Genomic DNA, 7239 nt, shown 5'->3' on the forward strand with positions numbered 1-7239 from the left:
TTTCAGTGTTTGTGAAATAAACCACATTTGTTGAATTACATAATGGAAAAATATCTCTTTTTGTGTGTGTGTCCAGTATTTGGAAAGTGTGCTTTACAAATTAGGATTTGGATGTCTGTTAAATAAGGTTCTTTTAATGTTTTTTACAAAAACAGTGACCATGTCTGGAAGGTTCACATACTTTCAAGCAGCACTGTATATATATATATATACATATATTAGTTATTATTGAACCAATGAGAAAAAGTATTTCCACGAACCCTGTTTCATTTACTCTTTATGAACAGTTAGCACACATATAGTTCAATCAGGAAAGAAAACAAATTAACATAAATTAATGCAGAAACTTAAAAGAATTTAATGAAGACTTTGGCATTGACCCTGCTTATGATTACTAATTAAAGAATTGTGTAAGGAAAGAGCTCAGTGAATAGCAGGGAGCCTGAGACAGGGCCTTGAAACTGGCAGTGGTGGTTGAGAGGCGAAGTTGTGAGTAGCATAGACTGTAGAGCGGTAAGGTGGTTTAAATCTTCTTCAAGTGAAGATGCTCATTTGATGAAAGGCAAGCCTTTGCTCAGAACTCCATGAAATCATTGGCTAAAGTCAAAAGCTTCATTTCAGTCTGAAAAGATACAAATGAACATGAGTAGGAGCAAGCTGATAGCATGTCGCTCCCCTTCTCTCTCTCCCCACATATCCTGTCTATCTTAACTGCCACTGTCAAATAAAGGCACAAAATGGTGAGGGTGAAACATAACTCAGAAATGACAAAGATTGGGGCATAGGAAAGTGATTGGTTCTATGCAAAGAAGAACCAGATTTAAGTGTTGATTGTACAGAAACTGAAGGTCCAAGGCAAGTCAAAAGGACAAGTTGAAAAGGAACGAAAAGGAAAATAGGGGCCATTAGAAAACAATGATATGAAAAGCATCAGAGGACTGAAGGCCAGTAAATATAAAATGTATACTCGGAGATGAAAGCCACTGAATTTCTATATATGAATATGGTAAAAGAAAACAAACCTTTTGCATTAGGCATGTTGAGGAAGAGGAGATGACTTTTTTGAATCCCTGCACCATCATCTTCCGAGGCCAACTGCCCAAGAAAATCCAAAGCCATTGCTTTAAGCCGGGACAGATCCTGGCCGGGTGCTGGACTCAGATCTTTTTCATCTTAAATACTGATCAGATGGGCCTCCACATATTCTTGGGGCTATCAGCTGGGATGCGGATTGGTAAGCACTGGTTTCTGCATGGAATAGAGGAAATATCAACGACAGGTGTTGGGTTCCAATAGTGGAGAGGCGGGGAGAGAAGTCCACCTGCATGAACTTGTGCTACGAGCTTCATTAAATTGACTGCAATGAGTCAGTGCTGAAGATAATGTCAGATAAACACTGATTGCTTACTTCATGCTGAAGTTACAAAGTTTAAAAGATAAAAACTACATGTGTATTCCCCACTAATTGTGTGAAGATCCAAAGCTTTACTCAGCTTTATTAATATGATTTTTTCAATAAGAAAAAGACAGAGTAGCACCTCTCTGCTGCTGATCTTGTGCAGGCAGCTGAAGGCAAGAATTCATCTACCACCCCCCAAAGTCCATGTCTTTATCTTTATGGACATTTATATATATGAATATATATTTATATGGAAAACTATTTAATTCATATATAAGTGATGTAGTCAGGGAAATATTAAAAGTAAATTATGTTTTTACTTTTAACTTTTACCTCAAATTACTTGATAAATTATAGTCAATATTAAATTTTTTACTTTCACGTTTCATTTTATACAGTACAATAATTGATAATTTACCTGTTTCCCTTATTGACTTCCTGAGACACTAACACCACCAAGATGGCAGCGCAGCTGGAGCTCCACATGCATCCCTGCTTGCACATGCTTCATAATGTTTATGACTCACCTACCAATCACTGAGTCAACATCCGATTCGCTTCATCACGCTCTCCCGCAGCACCCACTGTGCAGCTTCTGAGAAATGCAGCTTATCCTGGATTTCCCTGCCAAACGGCGGGCAGCTCCCTCTCAATCAGCCACTGCATGATCTGGCTTGTTGCCAACACTGCCATGGGATGGGATGAATTATGTAAAAACTTTGGTGTGGCATCTCTATATTAAAATGGGATGAACCCTTCAGGTTAATTTAGCTGCACAGCTCACAGTGCCTGCTGTTAACAGGGTTTGTCATGGCCTGAACAAAAGCTCTGTACAAGGAGCAATGCACATGTTGCTCGTCACTCTAATATATCCATATTCAAATGTGAGATAGGATATGCAATAGTCTGTACACTGCATATTTTCATCCAACCTCTTATCAAGAAATCAAACCTAGATCCGACTGTCCTCAATATCTTTTAATGTAAAATTATTGTTTCAATCTAAAGCCCTGGAAAAATGTATTATCACAGCTTGTCCCTTTGTCAGGTCAATACAAATGTCAGGTTTCACAACGGTGCTGAGTCAGATCTGCTAAGCAACTAGTCCTCCAACCTGAACAACCAATCAGGTCTTGTTTTTTTAAATGTTCATGACTTGGGTAGGTTTAGGCAGTAAAACTACTTGTTTAGGTTTAGAAAAAGATCGTTATTTGGGTTAAAATAAGTACTTCCTCAACATTGTGGTTTGTTGTCTTTGTTACAATATAAACAGCTAGTTTCACATGGGAATTGAACACAACTCTCCTGTGTCGTATTCCTGAGTTTTGTTGACCCATCTATCCGCCACAATCACCTCCTGATGTGGACTTTTTCTCTCTTTAAACTACATCACCGCACTTTTCCCTTTGCTCCTGACGTAATTACTACGACTACTAGTTGTCGCCTAACAACAAATGTACCTATGGCTCATTTTTACAGGGAGACAGTTTCATGCTAAGGGTAACAAATTTCTTATTACTGTCTTTGGATATTTCTGCTGCTTTTGATATGGTCAAACGTTGCATACTCATCTCTAACATGGTCAGATTTAAATCATATCTACAACATGGACCAATATCAGTGTCACTGGTAAAACTTCAATCCTCCTTTACACTGTGGTGTACCCCAAGGCTTTGTTTTAGGTCGTCTTGTATTTTCATTATGCTTAGTGTTTAAAAAATGAGTCACTTTGGGTGTCAAGTGGCACAGTGGGTTGAGCAGGCACCCTATATGTAGAGGCTACAGTCCAAGCTGCAGTCGGCCCCGGTTCCAATCCCGCATCAGACGGCCCTTTACTGCATGTCATTCCCCCTCTCTCTGCCTCCCCATTTCCTGTCTCTCTTTACTGTACTATCATAAAAAGCCCCAAAAAATATATTTAAAAAATGAGTCACTTAACAAGCAGCAACCTTCCCCTTTAAACCATGTACATATACATAATCTTCAGTCTCTTTTTCTTGAGAGGGTCAAATGCTGAATGACTGAAAACTTTCTTCAGCTAAATTAGAGTAAGACAGAGGTTCTCAGGTTCAGTCCTGAAACTTTTTAGTGGTGTAGCAGATTCTCTTGGTCCCCAGTTTAAAATCTCTATACAGTGTTGTGTACATTCTGTCATCAGCACAACCTTTTTCTACATTAGGTCGAAAGCAAAAAGTAAAACTTTTTTTCCTTGTGGAGATCTGAAGACCACGTTACATTATTATCATTATATGTGTCTTATCTGAGTAGCTTCCTTTCTTACCCTTACCCTTTCTTACTCATGGGTAGCATTGGCCCCACACTTCCCTGGGGCTGGCCTTCTGTCATTGGCTACTGGTCAAAGGTAGAGTAATTATTTTGTTTATAAAGCTTGGAATGGACTTACACTAACTCACATCTGTGATCTCTTCAGTCCATACTCTACATTCACATCCCTCAGTTACTTGATTAATGATTATTCCATCCACCATCCATATTAAAAGTATAAGAAAAGTAAGGAACAGAGCATGATATCTGTACTTTGGGAGGTTGTGGTGATCTCTTGTGGGAAGTTCAACTGATGGTCAAGTTCAGCTCTCATGTTCCTTTCAGGACAGGTGACAGGAGGGACCACACTCTTGTGCTGCTGCTTTGAGCCTCTGCCCCTTGGCTGACAAACTGGATCAGCAGCTGTGATATTGCCAGGCTGGCGCTGTTTACCTGAGGCCTGTGTACCTCTAGGATTTTGTCTAACTTATGCAGGACCCAGTCCTGGCGCCGTTCATACCTGCCCTGTGTTAATGCTGCCTGGCAGCCAGAAAGGATGTGCTGCAAGCTCCTGTTCTGGGAGTCAGAGAGTTGGAAGGTCTCCTCTGAGCCATACCTGAGGTGCTGGTATGCAGGATTATCGTATGTGGCCCTCACACTCCACATATCCGCCCACATAACAGCCCTGTTGATCACAACCAACTTCAGAGATCTCAATGTCTGTCCTTTCCTTCTTTGGATCACATCATAGGTACAGTTCCCCATCCTAAACTGGCCCTGACTAGCTGCAGCAATCCAACAATCTCCCTCAGAGTGTTTCTCCCAAACATTGCCACATTGGACAGACATTGAAGAAGACCCAGCCATTTACGTGTGTAGTTAATATAGACAAAAGGAAGCTGCTGGGTTTACTTCAGGCATCCGGTATTGCTCTTTGAAGTTTACATATGAAGTTATTGGCTTTTTGTTGAGATGATGTCACATAACTTCAGGGGCCACATCAGCTGTTGATATAAGGTGAACTGGCTGGCTATGATTCCTCTTTGTCTGACTTGCTCATACAGTGCAACCTTACATCTGGTTGCTGCTGCCACATTTTGCTGAGAGCTGGCTCTGTGCTGTCATGTTTCCAGAACCCTGACTGGAGTTTCTCAAAAATATTGGTTTGGTTTAAATCTGATGAAAAACAACTTTTTCTAAAACTTTAAACAAGACAGAGAGTTTAGAAATTGCCCTAAAATGATTTGGAATAGCCAGAGCGGATCATAACCAGGCGTCTTAAGGAGTGGCTCAACTATGACATACTGCACTTAAAAAAAGATGGGACTGTACCTGTGGATAGAGAACTGCTGGAAATTGTTAGTTTGCTGGGACTGACTGCTTCAAATGACTGCTTTAGGAGCTTTGTCAGAATCATATCAGACTGACAGCTAGTGGGCTTCATGTCTGCAAATATGTGTCAAAGCAGGGGCACTGGGTGGAAATGACTAAAAGCAGGAGGGTCCTTAGTAGCCAGTGAGAAATCTTTGACCGAATGCTGTCAAATCTGTTTAGAGAGAAATCTTTAAACTGCTCACAGCTGATTGGGGAAGAATTTGTTGTGGATCAAGCAGAGGGGTTAACTACAGAGTTCATGGTGCTAAACTGGATCCTGGAGTCTTGACAGTGATGATATCTGAGAGGTATTTTGCAACTTTAACAGAGGATTTATGCTGAATTGTATCATTTTGCTGTATTTAGCAGTTTAATATTGTTACATACCAACATTTTAAAATTACTGGCTGAATGAATGAAAGCAAATTCAGATAAATAATAGGGAACCTTTTGTCAAGGCTTTAACTCAGTGGTTCCCAACTTGTGGGCCAGGGCCCAGTGGTGGGCCGCAAAGTTATTAGAAGTGGGCTGACAAATCATTTGCTAAACTACAATTGTTGTGAAAATATGCAATTATTAAAAAAATATCAAAATGATCCTTAAAAACAATGAAAATGCTGAAAAACCTTTCACTTTACTTTATCTTTTCTTTCTTGTATTAAGGTGTATCAGTGTGATAAGACAGTGGTACAAATTTTTATGTTGTTGCCACTGGACCACTTTGTCGACAGACCACTTTGCCACATCACATACTGTACTTGATTGAATCAACATGGATAGCTGGTTAGCAACAGGAAGAGTTCAAAGGAAAGAGAGTCAAGAGACAGATGGTGAATTGAAAAGTGATCGCTCTTCCTGTCAAACAATGCTGGTTAAGATAGGACTGATTAAAATAGAGGCCTTACAGTTTGAATTCATCACTGATAGCCGCCGCTCCCACAGCCACACCAGCAGACAAACACAGATTATATCAAATCATATCAAACTTTATTTGTATACAGGTTTGTACAGTTCAAAGAGCTTCCCAGACAACTGATGAAAAAAGGCCAAATCAAATAAGAAATCGGACAATGAGATACAATAAAATATATTTTAAAAGCTATAATAACATTTGCAAAAAGATATTAAAAATTACCAATAAAATAACAGATAAAATAGAATAAAATAGAATTTTCAACATAAATACAATAAAATAAGTGAATAAAATAAGTGAGCCATGCTAAAAAGGGGCGTTTTGAGTCTACGTTTAAACATTTCAGGCAGATGAAGTGATTTGCACTCACCCTCACCTTCACATTCAAATTTAACCTTTTTATTCATTTCGGTTTATGTTTCGCCACAGTCAGGTTTCACATAATTAAACAACCAACTCACTTTAATTTTGCATTTAGCTTTATTAACATCATTGACATGCAGAATTCCTAGATGAAAGACTTAGTTAATTCCGTATTCTCAACACTTAAGTTTGAATTATCTTTAACTTGCATTAATGAGTACTTGGAGCCTTTTCAAATTGCCCACCATCAAAGTGCAACTGGGGTGTAAGAAGCCGTCCTCTTTGTTTACCAGCAGCGCCGTGTTCGGTCTCGGAGAAGGCTGCCAGCTCCCTCATTTTCTCTTTCAAGTGCTTTCAACACTATCCACAGCAGTCTGCACTCATCCAAACCTGACAGCATTCCCCATGTCAAACTCCACTCATAATTATCTGTGTGGCAGGCCCCATATATGTGCTGCTCAATGACACTCATTCAGAGTGATAAGTCTCTATCAATGCTAATTATGTGCTGAATGAGGTGTGATGTGTGAGTAACAGCCACTAATCACATCATCCCTGGATAGTGAAGACAGTCCTGTTGGATTCATCTGTGACAGAAGCTCATGAATTCCCTCAGCTTGAGAACATCATTTAAATTATCAATGTGAGTGGATGAATCATGTAATGATGGCCAATAGCTCTGTAATTACAATGATGGTTTACTGAAGATATTCACCTGATGTTGGCCACTTGATTCAATCTTCTGAAGGTTAATTTAAGTTATAGACAGCTAATTATACTGTATTGCATCATGATCAAGGTAAAACTTGCTGCAGTTAAAGCCATGAGGTATGAATATCTCAGTGTATTACTACACCACATACAGTATCACAGAAAGAGGCAGAACTTACTGCAGGTGACTGGCTGTGGTCCATCACTCTCAAAT

Source organism: Seriola lalandi, unplaced genomic scaffold (assembly GCF_002814215.2).
Source record: "Seriola lalandi dorsalis isolate HSWRI2012SDOR001 ecotype SW California unplaced genomic scaffold, Sedor1 jcf7180002054953, whole genome shotgun sequence".
NCBI classification, from domain to species: Eukaryota; Metazoa; Chordata; class Actinopteri; order Carangiformes; family Carangidae; genus Seriola; species Seriola lalandi.